Source organism: Dufourea novaeangliae, unplaced genomic scaffold (assembly GCF_001272555.1).
Source record: "Dufourea novaeangliae isolate 0120121106 unplaced genomic scaffold, ASM127255v1 scaffold65, whole genome shotgun sequence".
Taxonomy (NCBI): Eukaryota; Metazoa; Arthropoda; class Insecta; order Hymenoptera; family Halictidae; genus Dufourea; species Dufourea novaeangliae.
In genome coordinates this window covers 3,428,121-3,453,273 of record NW_015373961.1, presented here as the reverse complement: position 1 = coordinate 3,453,273, position 25,153 = coordinate 3,428,121, and the positions used below count along the sequence as shown (strand labels likewise).

At 41.5% G+C, this 25,153-nt stretch overlaps 1 long non-coding RNA gene across 1 annotated transcript in view; it reads left to right on the top strand.

Annotated features, from left to right (window-relative positions):
* LOC107186609 overlaps positions 1-25,153 on the top strand; it is a 39,732-nt gene that overhangs the window by 526 nt on the left and 14,053 nt on the right. The gene's annotated exons all lie outside the window — the stretch shown is intronic.

Sequence of the window (25,153 nt, the reverse complement as noted above, 5' to 3'; positions counted from 1 at the left end):
ACCTCGACCGTAGCCTGAAAAAAAAGAGAAGAAAACAGAAAAAGAGCACGCGGTCGCTGTGCGTCTTGATGTATTGTTCCTCCTTTCTTGGCCACTCGCTCGTATACAATTTTATTTCTCCTGCCTTTACCCGTGCGCCGTTCTCAACTTACGACGGATAACGTACCCGTCGCTGTTAACGAATACATTATCATACAAATACAAAACAAGATTTGACCCTGTCAATGTATATCAACGCGGGTACAACACTTGAATTGATTTCACTCTTAATATTCCTAGCTTGTGCAACCGAGCATTGTTTCAAGTATCGTTACAATTGAGAAATTTTCACGGGAATCATTTCGAAATATTGATTCGTCGGTTAACAAAGGGAACGATTTGCCTCGTCCTGGTTTCTTTTTTCAAGCTGTAAGTTCACGGTGTGCAGGTAAATGTACATAGAAACATAAGAGCGGATTGAATTGAGCAGAGTGAAAGTATACTAGAGGGTTCAAGTAAACAAAGAGTTAATGCGCGTTATTCTCCTATCGGGGTTACTGATCTTTCGACTTCCATTTATTTACTAGTGCCATCTGTTGTGCAAAACTGAACCAGATTATGAGCTCTCGATACAGTTTCTTACAGGAACTCTCGTCCACCGTTGAAGTGTCTTTGGGGGAGGTGAAAATAATCGAATTGTTATTTGTGCATTTTCTGAAACTATGAAACATGTACAATGTTCCAGTCAAAGTTCATTTAAAAAAGCACTTTTCTTTTCCTATGTTCTATATTCTAAAAAAACATTCATTTAAATGATATTTTTCATAGGGGCACCAGAAGGAATTCGTCCTTAAAGATAAATGTCTTGTGAATTAATTAAGATACCAAAAATTTGATTTTTGAAATTTTTACGATTACAAACGACACATTATTTTGATATGTGAAATATTATCAGATAGAGTAAGAATTGAGTTTTCAAGGTCATTTATATTTTTTTAAACGAAACACCACTTGGTACCATTACACAGTAAAGGGGCAAAATTTCCCCTATCAAGGCCATTCGAAGGTCATATAATACCATATAGTACTTACTTTTGAATGTCCTATACAATGATGAGGTCAAAAGTATAGTATTTCGTTAAAGAAAATGGAAGTGGCTTGAAAAGGCAAAATTTCTATCAACTATATCGCATAGAAAATAATCATTTGTAACAGTTTACGTGGCTGTTATCCCGTATCATTTGATCATCGACGTCTCATCTACGATGCATCGTAGCTAGACTTTATGTCCGCTCGTAAAAAGGAAAAAATATAGAATGCGAGTTGTCGTTGTACGCTGGATCCTGAAAGACTGATAAAGTTCACATTCTACCGATATAGGGCATCCACCTTTCTTTCTTGTTCCCGTACGTACAAACACCCACACCAACTGTTGCTGCTAACTAACTCGCAGTTGGCCCTAGTCGGTTTTATCTAACATTCCAGAGGTCGTTATCAGCCTGGCTCACTTTATATTTCCCATCGTGGACAGATAGAAAAAAACAACGTCGGGGTCCCTGCCCTTCGATTCTTGTAGCAATGCTGCGGGATCTGGATCGTATCGATCTCAAAATTGTCGGATGAATTTTTATACGTCAGTTCCAATTGATCTGTAAAGTTTATTGAACGCTGGCTACTTTCCCATTTCGTTTCTTCACGCAATTGTTCCAGTCGGATAAAACATAATCTTAAAGAGATTAATAAAATACACACTTCAGTGAAACCAAATGTAATTTTCATTTTAATCTTAACCTTTAGTACGGAATATAAATTTCTGTTCCGTTCACATTTTTATAACGTAATGATGGTAAGGACAAGTAGTAACAGTCTAGTTTGTACAATCATACTAAACTCTTGGTCGTCACTGTGTAATCTGCAAAATTTAATTTTTTTTCCGAAGGTTAGCTTTACAGGGACCTCGCGATTATTTACTGATTGTTGATCCACGATTATTGTCCCGACGCGGACCCGAGTTCGGGACAATAATCGCGAGGTCCCTGTATTTGGATACATCAGAACTGGAATTAATACAATAGTACCCCGAATCAGCGTAGTTGTATCTAGTTTTCGCTTTCCATTCAGAATTTATATCCTTCAACTTTCACACTGGGTTTAGAATGATTTAACTTGATAATATATTTAATTTTCAGTAATTCTTTGCATTATATAAACTTTTTATATTTTATATTTCTTACACAATGTTACGTAGATACAGATCAGCACGTTTTTACAATTTGTCCTTAATTTTGATACAGTTTCGTAAAAAGGGTTTAAATGTAGCCATTGCATATTACAATATGAGGTTCAAACAGGTCCTTTATTCGCACAATGGCTTTTACGCTTTGATTTTAATCGATGGATGATGTGTTTCCGTTTTCCAACGTACCAATCTCTCGCTCCGAAGTTATTTACAACACCCTATATTCGTACACCTCGCTAATACCATACGCGCGACGTGTCCCATTCCGATTGGAACCGACAACTCCGAATTTCAATGCGACACACTGTCGGTAATTGCACACCTTCGTCGGGCGCGATGTTTATAATCAACGCGGGGTCCCGTAATTCATCGAATTCGAGCGCGTCCGCCGTGGAGCTTCAAGGACTTCTTTTTGTAACCGGTCAAGAATCGTCGAATCGAGCGGTAAATACGTCCAGGGGTACATTGTTTGCAGGGAATCAAAAGAAGAAGGATTCATTGATACCCCAGAAACGTACGGGGCCCCGACTAACTGTTGCAGCCAGTCACCGAATAATTTGCATAATCGCGACTGATTACTATCGTTTACCGTGCGGCAACCAGGACGGGCCATATGTCGGACTACGATGAAATTCGGAGCAAGCGGTTTCTCACCCGGTTGTTGCGGGGCAACAATTCGTAGACCGATCGACGTTGGGGCAACCGGTTAACATTCGAGCGTCGTCGCATAAATCAGCTTTAATCCACGAACTAGAGGTTCTGAGAGAGAGATAGAGAGATAGAAGTTTTCCGAAGAGAGTTGTGGGCATCGGAGATCGGTAGAAATTTCACCGTGATTTACAGACTCCTCGAAAAGAAATTCTACGTTCACTAAAATCGACGGTTTGTTCTCCGAGTCCCAGTTCGAAGTATGAATGAGGAAATAGAACCGCCGAAATTTCGCCGTGATCTAGGGAATCTTATAAAAAAGGAATTCTGCATTCAGTAAAATCGACGGTCGTATTCTCCGAGTCGAGATCGGAGGTATGAATCAGGAAATAGATGCGATTATTGGAGAATTACCGAAATATCGCCGTGATTTAGAGATTTTCGTCGAAAAGGAATTCTTCGCCTTGTAAAATTGATGGTTGTGTTCTGACAAGGGAAGGACCCCTAGTTGTTCGACTTTAATTTTTACGGGGTTTTGCAAGATGATAGGATACAGGCTCTGAATGATATATGTGAAATAATATATATCTATTATTTAGATATAGACAGTCTATAATTTTACAGATTTAAACAACTAAAGTTACCTACCTTTAAGATGTCCTATGAATATAAAACCCCGTTGAAGTCCAAGTCGGACAGGTAGGATCCTTCTCCTGTGAGTCCAGATCGGATGTATGAATCAGGAAGTAGGCGCAGACATTGGTGGTCAGCCGAAACATCTTGCCGTGGTGTAGGGTAAAATCAACGGTCGTGTTCTCCGAGTCGAGATCGGAAGTACGAATGGGGAAGTAGGCGAGGACATTGGAAAATTATCGAAATTGCGCCGTGATCTGGGGACTGTCGTCGAAAAGGGATTCAACGCTGAATAAAATCGACGGTCGTGTGTTCCTCCGTGTCGGGATCGGAAGTATGAATCAGGAAGCGGTGTGTGCGTCACGTGCTGGTTTTGCACGTCATCGAATAGGATACGCGAGCCATGAATCGTAAAGGATTGACTCACGTAAAAGGAACGTACGCGAGGTCGTGCCGATAAGGATCTCTCGGCCGCCGATTTCTGGCGGTTCGAAGAAAACGGGAATTTAATCACTTTCCAATCCTAAACGGTTATGCAGATACGGAAGTAATTTATTCACCCTCGACAGGAGATTATTAATATCAGTGGGGCCCTGTGTGTCCTTAAGGCTCGGAACGGAAGGGTGTATACTTTACCTGGTGCATTGCGGGTAATGTGTCGTGGGAGAAGTAGTCTGGGACATTTATATTTCGGCTATTGACGAGGATCGAAAATAATTGAAGTTCTTACCGAAGATCGAGACAAATGTTTATATAATTGATAATGTAGTAAGGGATAGTTATAGTGAAAAGAAAAGAATTTTGATATTTACACTTTTTAGTTCTTTCTTTATTATTGAGACATCTCGAAGGTACAAAAAATTGATCTCAGGCCCGGATTAAGATTTTTTGTGGCCCAGGGTTATTATATAAATTTTGGGGGGCCCTTTGGTAGAAAACTATGGGGGTGGGCGATTTTTTTGTAATACAACACGACAACATACATAAATCTTCAAGAATTGAAATTTATTTTAAATAAAATTGAATCATAACGAAATGGAAGGTTTAGAACGAGATCCCCCTGGAACCTGGGGCCCGGGGCTACAGCCCTCCATAGACCCTCCCCTAATTCGGCTCTAGTTGATCTTACAGCCAGTTCAGACGATGCGGTTTTTTTGACCGATTTGATTCTTTTGCCAAATCGGTAATAACTGAAAGCAGCGTTTACACGTTTCAAAAATGACAAAATTATGTAACAGATCTACACTGGGAGGCGTGTATATATCTATACGCACTCTCCCCCCCCCCCTCTATATGTATATGCTCACATAGAATAAATATTTCATTTGACCTTTAAATTATCTAAGATGTTTTACAAGACAAAATGCCGAGAACCACTGGTAATTACGGTTTGAACAGATGAAATTATTGCACCATAAACTAATTTATGTCTTGTCCTTAATTATTAGAAAACTTAATTATTAGAACACTCTGTTACCACTAGGTGTATATCGTATAAACCGTCCCGGGGCGCATGTGTTAGTAGATCATCAGATAAATATTCTGAAAAGTCAGAAAGAAAATCGTCACATGTGATTTCTTAAAAGTCTCTTACCCTCATTAGACTCATTCAACGCTACCTTCGGTTATTACCGATTCGGCAACAGTATCGAATCGGTCCAAAAATCGCATCGTCAGAACTAGCTGTTATCATCGTTCGGTAGAAAAACAGTAGTTACATAAATTAACATTCACGTGTCTACATACCTGATAAAAAAAACCGTTACGTACATCAGATGGATCCTTATTTAGGCTCAGAACTGCGTCTTCCCATCGCGAGAGAAAGAAAATGTATCGATGACTTCAGTGAATTCACTCGATAAAGCAGTCGTACGTTTTTACCGTAACAAGCTGCACGATTCGCGCGATCTCGCAGGAGCCGGATAGAGTGCTTGTCGAGCGGATTATCGACGCAGACGCCGTAGCCATGATCGATCGAACTCCAACAGGTTACGAATCCTTGCGAGTCCTTGCGAAACATTTGCCCGCGAAGAAAAGAGATCAGCACAGTCCTTTAACTGACGCGTACGTTGCTCCCCATTCTGTTTGCGTTTATCGACAAAATGATCTCTCCCCTCCCCCTCTTTTGTTCTTCCTCTCCTCTCCTGGTACACGACGTCGTCCATCGGTTAGAGGATAGGTATAGACGGATGGAAAAAACGAAAGGAACGAAGGAGAGAAAGACAGGAAAATAAAAAAGGAGTGGAAGAAGATGAAGCATAGGACGAGTATAGGTGGATATACAGAGAAACTTTAATTTCTTGGCATTGTGAGGAGTTCCTTGCCCTTTCAGCCTTTTCAGTTCGGTGGTCTGTTTTTGATAGGAGGCCACGTCGTCTAGACACACCGGGGGTTGCCCGGCTTTTATAATCGCAACGAAATGCACCCCTTCGTGCTCGACGCAAAAATACCGGTTTTTTTCTCTCCCCCCCCCCCCTTCGACCTCGTCACCCCTTCGTTTCGCAGCGACGTGCCGGCGCGTTACATTAAAATGATTTATTCTCTTTATTAAATTCGCATTCGGGGCTACGAGAGCACATTCTCCGGGCTCTTGGCGTGAATCGAATCCAGAAGACCGGATGCGACGAACGATACGTGTACGCGCCGGCGGCACCGACCTGTCTCCGCCTCAAGTGTCCGGCGTACCCTCTTTTTTTCTCTGCTCTCTTTCTCTGGTACTCTCTTGGACGAGAAAGAGAATAGTCAAAGGTCACGGAGGGGCATGAATATTGTTCTGATGCTCTTCAGTCGAAGATGCGCTGCATCTCGTTAACGATCCTTGCGTTATTATATTGTGATTCCCGCGACAGTGACGATGGTGCTTGGGTTGTTAGGGTATCATCGGTCGTTTCAGCTAATTCCGAAAGGGGGTTGGGAAACGCTCTTAGTCCATTGTGGTCCTTTGACCACGAACGGCTAGCAGATCTGACTTGGATAAGTTGATAGAATTGAATTGTAAAACGATTGCATGAAGCAGCTCGTATTAAAACCTTGTAAATACACTTTATCCAGGTGATCAACATAGGCTAGAAAAGTTTAGATTCAACCCTCTGCGCCGCGCGTTCTTACTCGGTCCAATGAATTAAGGCCCCTTTCGAACCTTTAGCGGCACGAAAATAAGGTGATGCTTAGGAATTTATTTTAAAGAATGCAAAGAATATATGATCAAACAATTTCCTGGCATTTATTTATTATACAATCAAATACATAAATAAATGTGTTGTTTTAATATTCGTACAGCGTGGCAAATTGTAGGTGGCGCTAATCGTTATGATGCAAAATTACACTGTATAAACAGTGCCCACGATATCTCGATGTAAAGTAGTCGGAAATCCAAATTTCAAAAAGATTATTGAATGTTACACCAACGACTATTCACACGATCTATATCTGAAAAAAATAAAATGGCCGCATTTGGTATGAGTTTTAACAAAGGCATGCAAAAAAAAGGAGGAAACTACGTATATTATTGTGAATAACAAAGGAATTAATGCTTCAAAATTTTCAATAGTAGGTCGTGCGACAGGTAATTCAATTACAAAAAGGATGCCACAAAAATTTTTAAAATCAGTTAATAACTGTTTACGTTATGATGGGCATCGTTTGTGTAAAGGGTGTCAAGAAATTACATGTCGCGGCTATCATAGAGATTCAACATAAAAAGCAGCTTGAAAATATATCAAACTTCAACATTATTTTTCAAGAGAACGGTTCAGTTCCGACTCATGGTTCCTTTCAGACTTGTTATCCTTGCGATGAGTAGAATATAATGCAACGATAAACAAATTTGACCTTCAAATCCAAGGTCAAGGTGAATTTGGCGGCAACGTTCTTACCTGTATCTTCACCAAATCGACGGTGATAGTCACAACATGTAATTTCTTGACACCCTGTACAGTGCAATTTCGGATCAACACGATTATACCACCTACAGTGCAGGAATATTGAAGCAGAATCTTTTTATTTATCTAAATATATAATAAATAAAGGCCTAGAAGCTTTTTCACATCTTCTTTGCTGTCTTTAAAAAAAAATTTCCTAAGTGTCACCATTTTCTTCCGGCCTAAAGGGGAGCGGAGCCTTAAACCGTTCGGGCGATTACGGAAACGGAACGTTTCGAAAATCATCCAGCCTCGTAAAGTTTTCCCGTCCAATTCATTCCGAAAGTTCGTTATCGGCTGATTGCTGGCAGCTTGAAACGAGTGGCTCCTATATGTTCCACCCTCTGTACGGTCCCGAACGTCCGTCGCGACGGAGCAAAAGGGACAAGCGGAACTGAGCCGACCGGTGGCGCCGCCTGTCGTCGAAACGGACGCTCGAATGGCGGCCCGATTATTACATGACATTCCTCGAATACCATCGAGACCTCCCTCGTCTCCGCTCGCTAACCAATCTCCTCCTCTCCGTCGCCCTTCGATTTCTTATTCTTCTTCGCATTCTCGTGTACGCGGACGAACCGTAACTCTGTTTTCTTTTCGCCGCCACGGACCGTGGTTAGACCCCAGCGAACGTTCCGTAGAAGGCGAAAGTTGTCTTCAGGATCCAAAATAGGCCCGACGTTACAAATGATAAAATTGTTTAAGTATCCCATGCGCTTCAGCCTTCGCCCTCCACCGCCCAGATACCCCAGCCACGACGGCCTTCGACCCCTCTCCCGACGAGACGCGTCTTCGCTTCCTCCGCGTCTCTCTCCCGTCCTAGTGGAAGCGCGATCGAGAATCAGCCGCGCCCTGTCGAGGGTAGCTACCGCACGCCTTGTGCCGCGATATTCCAGCTCGCCGATCACGTGAAAGAACACCCGTAGGGTCGGTAACTTCGCGAAACGGACAGATTGAGACCGTTTTGTGGCGTCTTTGGGGGATCCTTTCGTTGGAATTCTATACCTCCGATTCGTAATTTTTCACCCCCTTTCGTGGATACCCTATCCCCCCCCCCCCGATTTGTCATTTTTCAACCCCTTTCGGGAGGCTGATTTCGCAAAGCGACAACCGTATTCGCGATAGAAGTAAAGGTACGTTTTTACGTGACAGTAAAAATCATGGCTGGACTGCAGAAGTTTACGTAAATTCACAGTTTTAGATACTAATATAGCAAAATCAGAGTGAAACAGAATTTCGAATTTTGTATTATAGGATTTATTATGTTAGTAATAACAGATAAATAGTGTTGCACTTTACGAAAAGCTTTTATTTATTATATTTTTCAAGTTAAGGGATAGGTACCATAAATGCATAAACATCCGTATTCTAGTCATGGCTTTTGTTGTCAATTGATCAATTTTCAATTGACGGTGCCCACTACAGTTCACACGGTGATTTTTCACAGTAATATGGGATTCTTCGTGATAGTTTCTGATTGGCGGAGAACACGACAACAATTTTTTGCGCGCGTCAGATAACCTGTATATTTATATTAACGAATCGAAACAAAAGTACGAGGTATGTACCTCATATAAAGTGAAGGATTAATGAGGAACAATGTTTATAAATTATAATTATATGTTACCTAGAAAATCATTCTTTCAGAATTTCTCGTTTTTCCTAGTGATTTTTAAAAACATAAATAATCATAGTGAATACGATTTCTCTAAAGATCAGGAGTTACACTCACAGTGAGCAAATTCCTTCAAAATGAAAAAAGTCAAAATCACGATCGTAAACGAAGTTTACTTTTCCCTTCAGCGGCTGGAAGAAACTTGTGAGTTTTAGGAAATTTTTTTTAAAGAGAGCAAAGAAGATATGGTAAAAAAGCTTCTAGGCCTTTATTTATTAATTCACGTATAAAAAAAAAAAATTGTTTCAATATTACATACTGCATTGTAGTTGTCGCCGATAGCGTTGACCCGAAATTCCACTGTATACAAACGTTGTCCGTCATAAAGTAAAAACTAATTAACCACGATCGTGATTCGGCGATCATTGTGATAAATCACTGTTAGTGATTTTGCATACCATCTATAGTGTTCACGCGATACTTCCCTTCCCCGATGTTGTCAGTTTCGTAACCGTGTGTTCACGGATCTTCGCGGAACAGACGCACACGCCAGTGACGACGACGACGCTGGACGCGGGTGGCGGTTCCTAGGTTATACGATCGATTCCACAGGCCGCCTTCCATTGTCGCTGCCGTCTCTCTGTGTGTAAGGGTTTGTGCAGTAATCCCCTCCCCCCACGCCGTAGAAAGACGGTGTCTGACACCCCGTTAGAGAAAGGGAAAGACAGAGAGAGAGAGAGAGAGAGAGAGAGTGAGAGAGAGGGGGGGGTGGAGGAGACGGAAGTCAGAGTGAAAGAGGGCGAGAAAGTGGCGGTAGTAGAGATAGTACGATTCCTCGTAAGCCACGAGCGAGAACCCATTCATAAAGACGGGGCCGTGACTAACGAGTAAGGAGAAACGAGCCCGCTAGTGTCTGCTTCTTCGCTCTATCTCTTCCTCATACCCCTCTCTTTACTTTCATCATCGACCTTCTTCTCTCCTCTTCCCTCTTTCTCTTACTTTTTCCTTTTTCCGTATCGATTTCCTTTCTCCAATCGGCTCTCCGACTTCCACACTCCCGCGGCCCTCTTATCTCGCCGGATAACGAGTCCGAACTTTTCCCTTCTTTTCTCCCGCTTTTCCGTTCGCACGAGCGCGCGCGCACCTTTTTTTTTTTCTCGGGACTTCCCCCGGCCAGTCTCTCGCGGCTAATTAAAAACGCTTTCCCGCCGACCGGCGCACCAACGGGGCGAATTTGATAAACGACACCACCCCTTAACTCCCATGGATTGATTCTCGAACGGGCGGGAAAAACCCGCGTAAAAAGTCGCGTAGCGTACCTCCCCTGGCTCTCTGGATATCAATCGAAACAGTTTACGAGATGACGCGCGTGGAGTCGAGTTTCGATCATGGACGTATAATAACTAGACTGCGTATTCGGCTGAATGATTGTTGAATATTAAAAAAGGATAGCATGCTCTGGGTTGGGGATGTTCGATTCCGATTCGACTCTTCGGGAAGTCGATTCTCTTGGGTAACACGTCACTGGAATGTTTAACACATAACAACCAAAAGTATGGAACCAGGAAGAGTTAATGAAGGTAACGTGTTAACCCTTTTAGTATCCAAAAGCCGAAATATAAATTATAAATTCTGATACAGAAGGTGACAAAAGTATGATATACTTCCAACATTTTATATGTAAAACAATATACACTTTACAACAAAGTTTTAAAAAAGTATAAAATTGTCTTCCTTCTTAGAAGAAGTATATTAATCTTAGTAAATATTTTCAAAAATGCATATTTTCCAAGGTATTTCTAGATGGTACACAGAAAAATTGTGAGGTACTAAGAGGGTTAAAACTGATGGGAAGTGATTTGTATATGTACTGATTCTGTAACTTTTATTTTATCGTAACAGAAGAAATGAATTACTGTTCCATAAATCGTGAACTCTGGTTCCATATTTTTGGCCAATAGTGTACACTACCGTCCAGATTTCTCCTATAAAATATTCTACGAATATCTATTAATATTTTTTATACGAAATGTCTTTATTGATTTTTATATCTTATTGAAAGTAAGTATAGTAAATTGTTATAGAAGAACGTGTGTGACATTTATTCACAAATAATATCGATAAAACTACCTACAATAGAAACAAGTTTTAGCTACCTTTTTCTAACTTTTGGAATACTTTTGTGCATTTAGTCGAGTATCAGTCATGTAAAACAAAAAAGCATGTCAGTAAGACTATTCTGGCGTTTGGTTAGAATTATAATAGTTTAAGTTTCACGGTGCAAGAGATTTCGAACTTGAATTCTAAAGAAAATTTAACGATAGAAAAGCCTGGTAGAACTGTAATATTAGCCAAAGGAAGCTATTCGTTTCGAGAAATAGCAGCAGAAATGATAGTTTGTTTCGACAACACTGTCATACATAGTGAAAAGCAGCAGTATCTTCGATCGTCATCCTGACCTTTAAACAGTAAATGAGATTAAATAATTGTTCGCCAAGTGTCCACTCATTCAAGAAGTAATATTATTTTACTTTCAATCATTACTTTTCCTATTAAAATTAGAATATCCACGTTTTACCAATTAAATATCGTGAAATACTTTTTTTCATTTATTCATTATTCCAAACTCTTTACCTAGATAATGAGTTTGTCGATCTTTGCTCTGGGTTACCATTCTACCTTCATTCTGACATTAATTCCTTTTCATTCTCTTCTTCTCTGTTTCCCAGGCAACAAAGACCTCTGCACCCTACCACCCATCGTTAAAAAACGACAGGTTGGTGACAGTACAGAGCAACTATATCTGTCTAATTTTTACCACGGTCTGACTACGGCAGACCATTGAAACAGCGCGGTCTAGATATTATTATACGTCTATGGTTTCAAATCGATTTCTCCCCCGGAAACGATTGGCCTAGCCTGTGTGCTCTGCGTTTTTTGCGATTTGTCGACGAAGTGGATTCCTCGGCGTTGCATACGGGCAACGCAAGAAACCGTGAAAATCGTAGAAACTCGACGGGTAGGAAAAACGACGAGGGAACGTGGCAACGGTCTTTCTGGTCGGACGCGCTTCCGCGTTCCATCACGTGGACCGACCTCCGGGAAGGACGCGCGACATCTTCGACGACGATCGCAAGCGGACACTGTTCACTTCTTCTTTGCGTCCTGGTGTCGTTCCCAGGCATTGTTTCGAGGTATCGGTAACGAACCCGGTGGGACTGTGCCTTAAAAGCGTAGCCGATCCTCTGGGAGACGTAGATGGCTAACTACACGGCCGACCATAAGTATTAGGACACCTGTTTTGTTTGTACAGAATGGGATATTTGTTACGGATTGAACATTTTTCACCGCCTTTATTTTCTGGTTTTGATTGAAATACATGTTCAACTGTATACTCGTCGCAATCAATAAGACCATAACTGTGAAAGGACGAATTTCGATCTTGTTTACGGATATACTTCTCGGTTGCCTTATTAGTCATCAACGTCTTAAACCATTGAACATCTACTATTCCTCGTGTAGCATCATACATCGATCGACTATGGAGTACAAACGTGCAAGGTCATAAGTATTCATATAATTTATTACCTCAAGTGGTATTTGACTAGAGAATGATATAATTGTATACAATTTTCTTTAATTGTTATGTAGTGATTTAATAATTTCTGATATCTTACTACGAAAATGTCTTAAATACTTCATTATCGCACCAGTTGTATAACAAATTGTATCGCCCACGTTACAGAAAGCAACAAAGTGGGGGAGTTATGATTCCAAAAACCTCTCCTCGAGATGCGCAAAATAGTTATGTACAATTATGTGCAAAATAGTATGTATTTGTTATATATATTGTTAATTTGTAAATTTGTTCAGTTAAAAATTATACACTGGCCACCAGAGATAGGTCCTCAGGTGTAACACTGACTTTTTAATGAGGTTTAGTACAGTGATAGGGTTTGGAATTCTGAAGACAATGACATCTGTTTCGGCGGCATATGGCCATTAGTTTATGAGATATTTAATGTTAAAGTTGTAGCCTGTATACAGGGTGTTTCCGAACTGGTGGTATAATTCGAAAGGATACAATTTTACATACAAAAAGAAACCAAAAATGTAGAATAAAATCTGTTCGTGCGATGCTTCGTTTTCGAGACTCGGTTAACGCGTCTGTTCATTACATTCTGTTTCTACTTACTGCCAACACGAATATACAGGGTGGTCCACGCAATTGTTTCAGGTCATAATTCCGTTATTAATGCATTTATGAAAAAATGCCAAAGGAGAAAGATAAATGGCTTGATGAGCACTACATCTGTAGGCCCTTAGATTTTTTTTAAGTGCAACAATGCATGTGTAATTAAGAATTGTATCATTTCTTTTAATGGGAATGCATATTGTTTTATGCACGGATCGATTCCTCTGTTCATTCTACGTAAAAAATTATTAGGGTACCATGGCAAAAAAATTATTAATTCTCGAGATATTTTAAAAAAATGTCTATTGAAGAAGATGCTCAAAAGATAAATGTATCTTTCTCCTTTGGCATTTTTTCATGAATGCATGAATAACGGAATTATGACCTGAAACAATTGCGTGGACCACCCTGTATACGTGTTAGATGGATTTCGAAATCTTGAAAAGGAAGAATCATACGGGAACATCTTGTGTTCCATTTTCGATTTATTTTTACTACTCTCCTTGTCAATTCCATACAGCTGAAAACACAGAGTCTCGAACAATAGGACAAATATCAAAAGTAGATTTGTGGAAGCAGTGGCAAATAGTTGCCAATGAGAAATTAAGGGGTTCATTTTTGTAAAAAGGTGAGCACATTTTTAGAATGTGCACATCTACAGGTGGATAGAATATACGGGCGAAATATTATTTCTTAATGTCAAAGGTGAAAGGACTAGTACTCATTACCAAACTGCAAGAAGTGGCCTATTAAGGTTTCACTTCACTCGTCCAATAAGGTAACAATTCAATTTTTATAATAAATCTGCCATTTCACTCAATACATGCGTGCTCCATAACATAAAATTCCAAACCAATAACGAAAATTCCATTTCTTCGATAAATTTCCAACGTTTTTTTCGCAATTATTCCACACAGAGTAGTTGTCCGAACACTTATAGCAGAGTGTACAGTCACGCTACGTGGTCAGGGATTTTCTTAGTTCACCGAATTTTCTGTTCGGCGTCCCAAGGACTTTTGCCCATGCCCCTTACGTGGTCAGGGATTTTCTTAGTTCACCGAATTTTCTGTTCGGCGTCCCAAGGACTTTTGCCCCCGTTCTGTTTTTTCCGGTGGGTCACACCACTACCGGTGGTGTGAACGCGAAACGTCTTGCTCGATCGGGAAATATCGGGCCGGATAACCCTTTGAGGAGACTCTATTACGTGGAGGGCTGGGGAAAAGTTTTGATTGGGTTACAAAACTCGTTCGCGGGTGGGATCGATGGATACCTCGGAAACGGAAAAGCTCGATATAAACGGCCCGACGAGACGCCCCTCTTCCTCCTCTACCATCCTCTCTCTACCCGTTCCTCCGACAACCCCGGCCTTGGCCCGACGTTCGATGAAAACCCAACGGCCCTTCGTTCGCTTTCGGACGCGCGCAGGGGAAACCAAGGGAGAGAGAGAGGAGAAAAAAAAAAACAATCCAGCTAATTTTTCTACCGTCATACAAGGGCACTGGGACAACCACTGTGAAACTAAAATGCCACCCCATCTCTCTCTCTCTCTCTCTCTCTCCGTCCATTCAGGCCGCCCTTCAAAGGGCCACGGATCAAAGGTGTACAGTGCGTCCCGTGGCTTTATCTAACTGGAAACCGAGTCGAGTCCTGTAAATCCGTGAGAGGCGCCGCGCGGCGGTGGCGACATTCATTTTCTGTATCGTTTCTAACCTCGATCCCTTTCACCGCAGGAATCTCCAGTTTCTACCTGTGTCACGCGAGACCGGCTAACGAGACCCCCGAGAACCGTTTCAAAAACGCCGCCGCCACGGTCGTTTCAGGTGCGTCTTCTCTGTGTGGTGTTGTGTATCGAAAATTGGGAAATTATTTTTATCATCCTGTTACAGCACGAATTGGTTGAGTAGCTGTTTCGAACGGTTGTGCCCCGTGCGTGCGTCAGACTTCATTAAGGATCATTATGTTCTTAGTCATTAAGCAACTGATTCTGGGAACCTGTCGAATGACTGGGTTGATCGTGAGTCGATCTGTTAGTCTCACTGTTTTCTATTGTTTACTACAGGCATTAGTCACGAGGATAGCCTATGGTTAACCCAAATTGTCATTGAATCATTCTTAATCGGGGCTCCTAGAAGAAAATGCTATTTCTAAATTATATTCTAGATTCGTAACACGTAACCTTAGTTTCTTTTCAGTACGTATTGTACGAGGTTACTTTCAGACCCTCCTTTGTTATGAATTCGCATGGTATAAAGAAATACAATTGTATCAGTGTATAACAGTGGTGGCCAAACCTTGTGAGGATAGGAGCCATATATCGCCTATCAGAAATACTCGAGAGTCGCATCTTCTATTTGAACGGTATTAAATTGTCAGTTACGTTTACAATCTATGTGTATGTCACACTGCATAATAAAGTCAGGAAACTTACAATAGTATCCTATTACATACCTGTATGTGGTATGTGACATGTTTATGAAAAAATTTTGTATAAGTTTACGGGATCTCAAAGATACTCTGTCAATTCCTGAGAGAATATTGGGTTCCATTGCCATTTTTCCTGATCTTTTATATTAACCCCTTACACTCGGAATTTCCTAATTTTCCATATATTTTGTCCCTTCAGAGGGGACAGTCTAGTGGAAAAGGTTAATAATCTATAGTAGTATGGTACGTACCAATATTAGGATATTTTATTTCTGTGGTTTTTGAACACTCAAAAAATGCATGAAAAGATATACTCTTATTATCGAATAAACTTGCCTATCCATGGTCTATAACCTAGTACCTACGAGATTTCATTAAATCTCGAGACAGTACATAAAGTAGACCATAATCAAATCGTTCGGGGAACGTCATGGAATGGGCAGAATCACGCAATCGGTCAGCCAATTGGTGAAAAAATTACAATCTTTCCATTCTCTTAAGCAGTGACATGTGACCACACGTACTGTGCAGAGATCGTAAATTGTTCTTACAAACTGAACAGTTGGCGGTATCTCATTCTACTTCGATGTGTTTCCTTCGCTTACTTCAGGCCATAGACATAAACGGTCCGTAGACGATACGATTTATCGCACAACTAATTGTACAACCTAAATTACTTCGATCGTTTGAAAGAAAGTTGCAACGTTGTGGCATGCCAGTAGAGCACGATAAAACATCTGTCGATCTGTCTGCAACTGTCTACGCAACTTGTCGTGCAACTTATAGCACAGTTGAGCAGAATTTTATTCGAATAATATATAATGAAACAACAGTATCTAAGAACGTCTTTCAGACCTTTAAAAACAGTTAATAAAGCTAAATAATTTTCTGTCTAATGCGTACTCATTCAAGAAAAACATATTCTATTATAAAAATTCGAATTGACACGTTTAATCGATTAGAAATAGCGAAGTATATTTTTTATCTTCTATTCGTTCAATTTTTATCTAGATAATAAATTTGCCCATCTCAGACTTGTACGACAAATCGCATCGTCTTTGGTACGTTTTATGGATCTGACCGACTTAACCAATATTGACAGTTCGTGCGACAGGAGATAGTCCACCTAATTCGATTCGCCCACAATCTCTGCGCAGTAGATTGTCATAAAAAAAAATTCAAAATCCACCCACTGTTGCAACCGAAAACGCGCAGAGGAACTTCGCTCGATCCTTCGCTTAGTCTGCGCTCGATTTCCATCGCTCCACCGCGTTGCACATTTCGAAGTTTCGTCATTCGAGTGTCTGGTTACCGATACCGAGCCGCATAATTATTACCGTATACGTGACTTTCGCGAGCTCCGAGGTAACGTTCTGGCTCACGTACGCGCCGCGAAACGTCGATCCCCGCTATCGGGACCGAGCGTGCCGAAGAAACAAAATCGGCCACCCTTCCCCTGAGCCGATGGACGAGCAGCAACAACTATATACCGTCCCGTAAAGCAGAAAAAGGATGAGGCTCGAATCGCCGCGATAACGCGTATCGATAACGCGAGGATTTTATTCAAAGAACCGCCTTCGATGGTCCCCCATTAATCATATCCTGGGACGACGGGTGAAACGGGGCGCCGTGAATGCAACGTGAAAGTACCGGTCGCGCAACGGGTATATACATAGAAGCGTGTACAGCTGGCGCGTTATCAGGTGCCTTTAAAGGGGTGGAGTGGGGGGAGGGAAGGTATACGAGATAACGACCAAGGATGTGTCGTAACACCTTTTTCCTCGTCACCCTCGCTTTTCTACCTCTTTTTTTTTCTTCTTCCCCTCTCTCTTCCCCTCGTTCTTTCTTACCTCATGCATTCCCCTCTCGATGAATATGTATGTACACACATAGTCGCTCTAATTCTTAATTGTACTACCTCCACTAGTTTCTAAAGTGAGAAAACTCAGTTTAAAGTTTACGAAGTTTAACCCTTTCAGACCTGATGGTCACATTTGTGTACGTGATGTTTCTTATAATTTTACACAAAGCCTTAGGTACGAGGTGTTGCAGACCCATATTTCTCTTATTCGTTTGAATTTTTTCATGGTCTGAATGTTTTTCGTAGGTTTAGTGAATTCAGAATTGAATAACAAACCTTTTTTTTTAGAAAAATTAAAAGAAACTTCTTTTTTTGAACAAAATATCTCAATAGTCTACTGAATTTAAATGTGTAATCAAATATATCTTTTTCCTCTTAAAAAAAATTCAGGTCTGAAAGGGTTAATATTATAGAAGCAGGGAAGTAATGAAATAATGAAACAGTATAATATGATCTATTAAATAGCTGTTTATTACAATACTGAACAAAATTTTGTCTTAATCTGAACATAAATTTTTAATTGTTGTTAGTATTTAGAGATACAACCGTTAAGAAAACAAAATTTTCATAGTTTCGAAGTTGGGACTTAAAAGAATATTTGTCGTTTTCTCGGTTGAATTTTCTTTATATTACGGTGGATTTGTATTCTTTGGACCAATAAGACACTCGTAGATTAACTAATTTTTTTTTTTTTTTTAAATGGAGTTAGAACTTAAGAACTCGGGCAATGACATACATACCTCTGTGAGGCCCACGGGTCACACACCTTTGTCTTTCTTTTCTTCTTTCGGAGGCTTCAGTCGGGTCCGATTAGGCACCGCGTGTAAATGTGGAAACTAGCTTCTCAATGGGACGAGCCTCGCATTCTTCACCTCTTTTTTAGACACGTGTCGCGTCAGAGTGTGTCCCCCGTGTGTCTATACGTAGTCCACGTGTAGATTGCATAGCGTAAATAAAATTCTAGACACCTTTAACCCTTGCGTAGGTACCCAGATACCTATTTCGAAATTTTCTTTCACAATTTTTTATGTTCTTGTCTAAAACAGCACATGGTATAATATAGGAAGGGAGAACTAATAATTTCGAAAAAGTATGAAAGTAAAATTATTTATGTTTATCTAATCTGTCAGAATAGGGGTATTCCGATTGCTCCATAACCCTAGAACGTCAGTAACACCGTGGGGTCGTTCTCGACCCGAAATAAAATCTTAATATTTAAAATACTATTTAATATTTTCAAACTATTCTTCGTCAATTCTCCCTTAAATACTTTAGGAAATAACATCTGCACAGGGTGATTTCCGTTAACAAAAAGTAAAGGAAAAGTAAAGAAAATCTGACTGTTCTAATGTTTATTTCCACGTCTGTAGACAAGATTCGAATTTTGCGGTGTAGCCGGTAACCCCAGGGTGGCGTTCCAGGGTTAACGTGTACTCAGGAGTATTCGTAACGGGGGTGGTTTGACCGTTCTCTCCCTGTCCGATGATAATCACATCGTTCCCAAACGAGTCGAATGAATATTACCTTCGATTCTTTCGGATCCTCGAGTCTCGTTAATCGGAGGACCCGCAAATGGGTCAATAAATTTCGTCACCGCCGAAATAAATACCCCCCCCCCCCCCCAGCATGTTGAACACGCTCGGGAACCGTGTGTGCGGTAAAATAGGAATCGATCGCGACCCCGTACGCGCGGCCGCACGTCATTTCATGTATTTTTAAAGCTTTCCACCACCTCCCTCCGATTAATCGGCGGCAAGTGACGAAAGAGCAGACACGACGGGAGGGGATGGAGATCGAGGTCAAAGCTCGACAGGCGGGCCCACACGGAGAAATTTTGCGTCCCCTGGAATGCGCCCGGTTCCCGCGCGCGCAATTGTCGCGACAATTTAGCTCGCCCGTTCTCTCTCTCTGTCTCCGTGTATGTCTCTTCCTTCGTTATCGCGCCAACAAGTTAATCTTTATAAATAGCTCGAGCCATGGTTATATTTAATCCTGACCCTCGTGGTCGGCCGTTTCTGCCTTGATATACCTCCCTCTTTGTCTCCCTCGCCGCTCGAATCTTTCGACGAGTTTGTTCTCTCACCACGATATGCTGGAAAACTTAACCGGTTCGTTGTAGAGACGACCGTACATTGCTGGTTTGTATTACGCCAGGCACGATTTACGAAATAATTAGGTAATATTCGGTTTTTCTCGAGGTCAGGGGTTCCTGGAGCTGCGAGCTGACGGTTCGAGTCGCGTTAATTAAGAGGCGATCGCACAGGTTACACGGGTGGGAATTGTTTATCGAGACTCTCGACGACCTATCGAGGATTTGTGATCCGGTTCACGGAAATATCATCCACGTAGGGGGAACTATAGTACGTCTCCGTTTGAATAATAGAAACGCTTCGCGCGAATAACCATCCGAGGGAAGTTCAGTGGAGCCGTTTTTATCGCGGGACAGCTTCTCTTCGTTCGTTCTTTTCTGTCCAACGGCGTCTCTCGTGGTCCTTCGGTTAACCTGAATTCAGACGCGACTGGTAATCGATTGGCGGGTCTTACTTTTACGGTTCTATTCTACTCGGTTCTCGGCGTGTATCGACCCCCGTCAGTTACGAGTCACAGAATATTTCGTAGGACCGATCGATGGGGCTTGTTCCAATTTTCGATTCAGAATGGCTGGTGATCGGAAGCGACGTTTCTAGGAATAGTTCGAATTTTTGGGCCAGTTTAGCTTTCCCTGTGTGCACCTTGTAGCCTGAAAACTCGTATCCACGGTTTCGACTGATAATGGCCTTTGCCTGAGGACGATGACGACGATGCTAGAAAAGTCCAGCGCGAATTAATCTTAGAGCTCTCCGACCGACAATAAAACCGGACTGTCCTTACATTCCTGGGCAGTGTGTCGACCGCTATTTTAAGACCGGAGTTTAATAAACTTACGTCTCTTAATTAGACCTACTTCTCTTCTCCTCTTTTCTTCTCCTCTCTCGGTCGTCGTGGTCGCATCTGATGCTCGGGGAACGGTTCAACCGGCTGCTTGATCAACGTATTGTTGGTTTTGTTACGTGCACGGCTATTGAGAGGATCATACTTGAATATTTCAGAGTTTTATTTTTTAATTTAGTCCTTGCAATGTCTGAAACGTTTAGTCGGTATTAAGCTGACATTTGTCACAGTTTTTACTCTCTACACTGCTGGGAACGTTTGTAGCAAGTTATTGTTACGGTGGGAAGATCTCAGGTTCTGAGTAATGATCTGTGGTATAAAGTATACGTAAATAATTGGAATGTCTGTAGGGTGGACAACGTATTGCATTTTCTGTTGAAAGTATCAATATCTATATCACACTTCCCAGAAAAGCTTAGGTTCATTAATCCTTTAGCTGTGTAAAAATTTTCGTGAAAAGAATAGCCTTGGTTTTTGTGATTTTCTATTCTATTTCATTTTTTGGTCTTGAATTTTGAACTACCAGAATGGCATTTATGTCATAGTCAATTGACACAACAGTTGCGTACCTAATTTTACAGTAATAGAAATATTCAACACTATCAGATATAGCTGAACGATTCTATTAATGTAGAATGCTAGAATCTTCCAGATAGGAAGGTAGCAGTTCCATATCCCTTCTTTTACGACACTTGTTCCTCGGTAGAATTATCAGTTTATGTATTTGAAACGTTACCATGTTGCATTACGTGAAGTATCAGATTAGATTACAGATTTATTTGCCTTAACGTTTCAAGACGTTTCCTGAACCATAACTTATTTCCCTTCGCTCTATCATTTCATCTAGTTCTTGTTACTCGTTTATCTTGAGTGAAGTTTCCTGGATCACTAAAGTTAACCCTCCTGAGACAATGTGGGTCGTTGGCGACCCTAACAAATTTTCATTTTTTCCGGACTTTCCTTTAAAACTTTATTTTCATTGAGAAAAGTTTTACACATTTTACTTAATGAACGATTGTATAATCTAGTAGAGACTTCGATAAGTATCCCAAAATTTTGTTACATACTTTGAAAGTCTACAACAGTAAAAAATTAGGCTTGGAAGTAAACGACCCAGCTTGACTATGGTTAATTATGACATAAATGGACAAATGAAGACACTATTGTACGAAGAAAAAAACGCACATACAGTCCATTTTTAAAAGAAAATTATCGATATATCCTATCGACACGTGAAAAATAATTCACGATAATTACTTTATGTCGTGCGTCAGGTATTCCGGACTCCTTTTTTCCTCCCACCCCTTCCGCGACGATTCCCTTCCGGTCATGACGCCACGCGAGTTTACGTGTACGCCGTGTTACGGCACTGTGCAGCGTACGCTCGGTGTTCTATGATACAATCAATGAATGACTGACTACGTGCCGTGACGTGGGGCTGCACTGGTGACCGTGATGACTTATCTCGGAGCCCTTTCCTCGCCTCCGCCGCTGTACATTCATTTTTCCGTTCGAGATCGTATCAACGAATCCTCTCCCGAGGGGGAAAAAAACGGCTGACAAATCTGGCGAAAGTCATAATATCACTGGTAACGTGACTGAACAGTGGTTCTCAATGAATCACGTGAAACACCAAGTTGTCGAGTTTCTATTAATTTACAAAAATGAGTTATATATTTCTATTTCTTTCGATCGATCGATCTCCCCGACCCCACTAGTCATTCACGTACAAGCGTGGGGGGATATAAACCGCAAGATTCGTAGTAGAATGCAATTAATCATCATCTATTCAGCCGGAATCATCTCTACCATTAATTCCTAAAGGGGAACCGAGTCCCTAAAGGCTTCCCAGCGAGCTCTCGTGCCCACGAATTCTTCCCGTTAACCGTTTAACCGAGGAGCCTCTCGTCCCCGGTTCGTTTTCACCGAACACTAGAGGAAATGGAGGGAGAGAGAAAGAGATAGAGAAGTAGAAAGCTCGAATATACACACTATATCCCCCCGACAAAGCATGCCTTCCTCTCGTAGTTTTCACCGGTTCTCCGTTTCTTTCTTCCTTTTTTTTTTCTTCGTCGCTTCGTTCAGTCTCTTTCCACCCGCTCTTTCTCCTTTCATCCGGTCGCCCGCGCGCATTAGCGACGCAAAGCGTACGTTCGCCACGGCAGACCGCACGCCACGATGCAATCAATGAATGACGGTGTGTGTGGTGTGGCCGTCGTGGCGTGTCGATGGCGTGGTGGCGTATAGCTCGGCGCGCGCACTGACCGTGATGACTTTTCTTATCTGCCCTCTCCTTATTCCCCTTAACCCGTTCTTTCTCGCGTCGACTTCCCTCCCTCCCTTCTCGGTCTTTTGCCCTTCTCGCGGTGCTCTACATCTGTTTTTCCTCTCCCCGTCGTCGACGTCGTCATCGTCCGTGGTGTTACGTTGGTTTTACACTCGCTTCTCGTCCCCTCTTCGTCGGCCATTCTTTTTCTCTTTTCTAGTCTCACGCTGTGTTCTCTGCTTCCTTCGTTTTTTTTTTCACTCTCGTTCACTCTTTTCCTGGCCTCTCCCTTTCTGTTTCTCTATTCCGCTAACCCCTCTTCATCCGGTTCGCATTACGCGCGATGCGTACGCGAGTGTACGCGGAATAAACGTACACACCACTGTCCCTTGATGGTGACGTTACAGGTAGGGATGTTCGATTGCGATTCGATTCTTCGGAAGATCGATTCCCTTGGGTAACACGTCCCTGGAATGTATAACATACAGTAAATCCTTGATGAGTGTTCGAAGGCTTCTCGGCACTGAACATTAAATATTTCATAAACTAATGGACATATGCGACTGAAACAAATATCATTGGCTTCAGAATTCCAAGCTCTATCGCTATACTAAACCCCATTAAAAAGTCAGCGTTACACCTGGGGACCTCTGCTTGCTAGTGCCGAGGAGCCTTTGAACGCTTATCGTGTATTTACTGTATACACTAACAGTCAAAAGTGTGAAATCATAGTTCATGATCGATAGAAGAGAAACTGATTACAGTAAATCCTCGATGAATGTTCGAAGGCTCCTCGGCACTGAACATTAAATATTTCATAAACTAACGGTCATGTGTGGCTGAAACAAATACCATTGGCTTCAGAATTCTAAACTCTATCACTGCGCTACACTTCATTAAAAAGTCAACGTTACCATTGTTAAAAACGGTGTACGATTCTCAGCACAAACACGCGGAATTTTCACTGAACAGCTGGGGGGGGGGGGGGGGGGGGGGGGTAAAGCTGATACCGCGGCTATGATAGGCGTGGTTGTAAAATAATATATGTATACAGGGTGTCTCAACTAACTTAATCACCTCGAATAATGACTTTTTCAACTCTTATGTATCGTGGTTAAAATAAAAACGAACTAGGTACACCATATCTGAAATCGTGTTGAAAAATAATATTCCTCCAGAAAAAGGATAAATTATAGCACCCAAAAAAATTGGTTCGTTTTTATTTTAACCACGATACATAAGATCTGAAAATTTTAGGGTGGTTTGATAGTTACGCCACGCAAATATATCGATCTGAGAAACACTCAGAGCAACTTGTTTGCACTTACAAGGGAGATACTACACTCAGGTGACGATATCATTGGTAATTCTCGAAACATCGTATCGAAACATAAATACCATTCATTTCATTGCATGGAGAGGATCGGGGTTCTCGTTTACCAACAAGGAGAGACGCGTCTGCCCCCCCCCCCTCCACTACCCCCGCCTGACAGAGATCCTTTGCCCCGTGATACCTTACAAGATCTCTCCTCGCCGCATGCAAAACCGTACCCGGAGAGATCATATGAACGGACAAATTCGCCCATTTCGCCCCCTCCACTCATACTTGGGGAGAAAGAGAGAACCTGGATGTGTGTTACGCTCTGCATAGTGATCTAGAATTAAAACTTATTCAGCTGAAGCAATCAAAAATGTTGAAACTTCTGTATTTTATTCAAATAGAAGTAGATAAACGAACTAATTCTCATCAATTTTATGGATCCTCTTTGATGACGTCACCATTCGCTAACAGTGCTCTCATCTTCATGAAAATCTGAATTTTTAGGGCAACGTTTCTTTTCTATTTTTCATTGGGTTCGTAATACAAAAGGGTCTGAGAGGAACAATAAAGCCTCGAACAAATTTTTCATGGTTAATATTAACACTTTATAGACCGATACCCTATTAATAGGCTTTCCAATTTCAGTGCTTATACACCAGAAGCCTATTAATTTACCGCTAGACCATGCTTAAGTCATAAATTGATACGTTATTCCATTATATCTTGTTCTTTTTCAAGAATATAATTTGCTACTACGTTTCAACTGTTTAATAACAGTACCTAGGATGTTGATCATTATATTCTACTAAACCTATTAAATAGCAGTTAATAGTACATAATGTATTAACTTAAAATATGTGTTCTGGAAGCTGAAGGAAATTTACGTTTAACCATTCGACCTGCTAAATTTCGATTCTGGACCACACTGTGGCTCGGTGTGAAACACGAGACCCTGAACGAAGAGAACGACCGAACGGCCGTAAACCGGGTGTTGTGTCGCGCGTGGAGTTGCACGCCCCCGCGCGTCGTGCTCCACCAGCAGCCAGTAGCAGCGTAAGCGTCGTTGTCCTCCTCGTCGACGTCGACGTCGGACGGGTGACTATCGATCGGTCCACGGCGGGCGT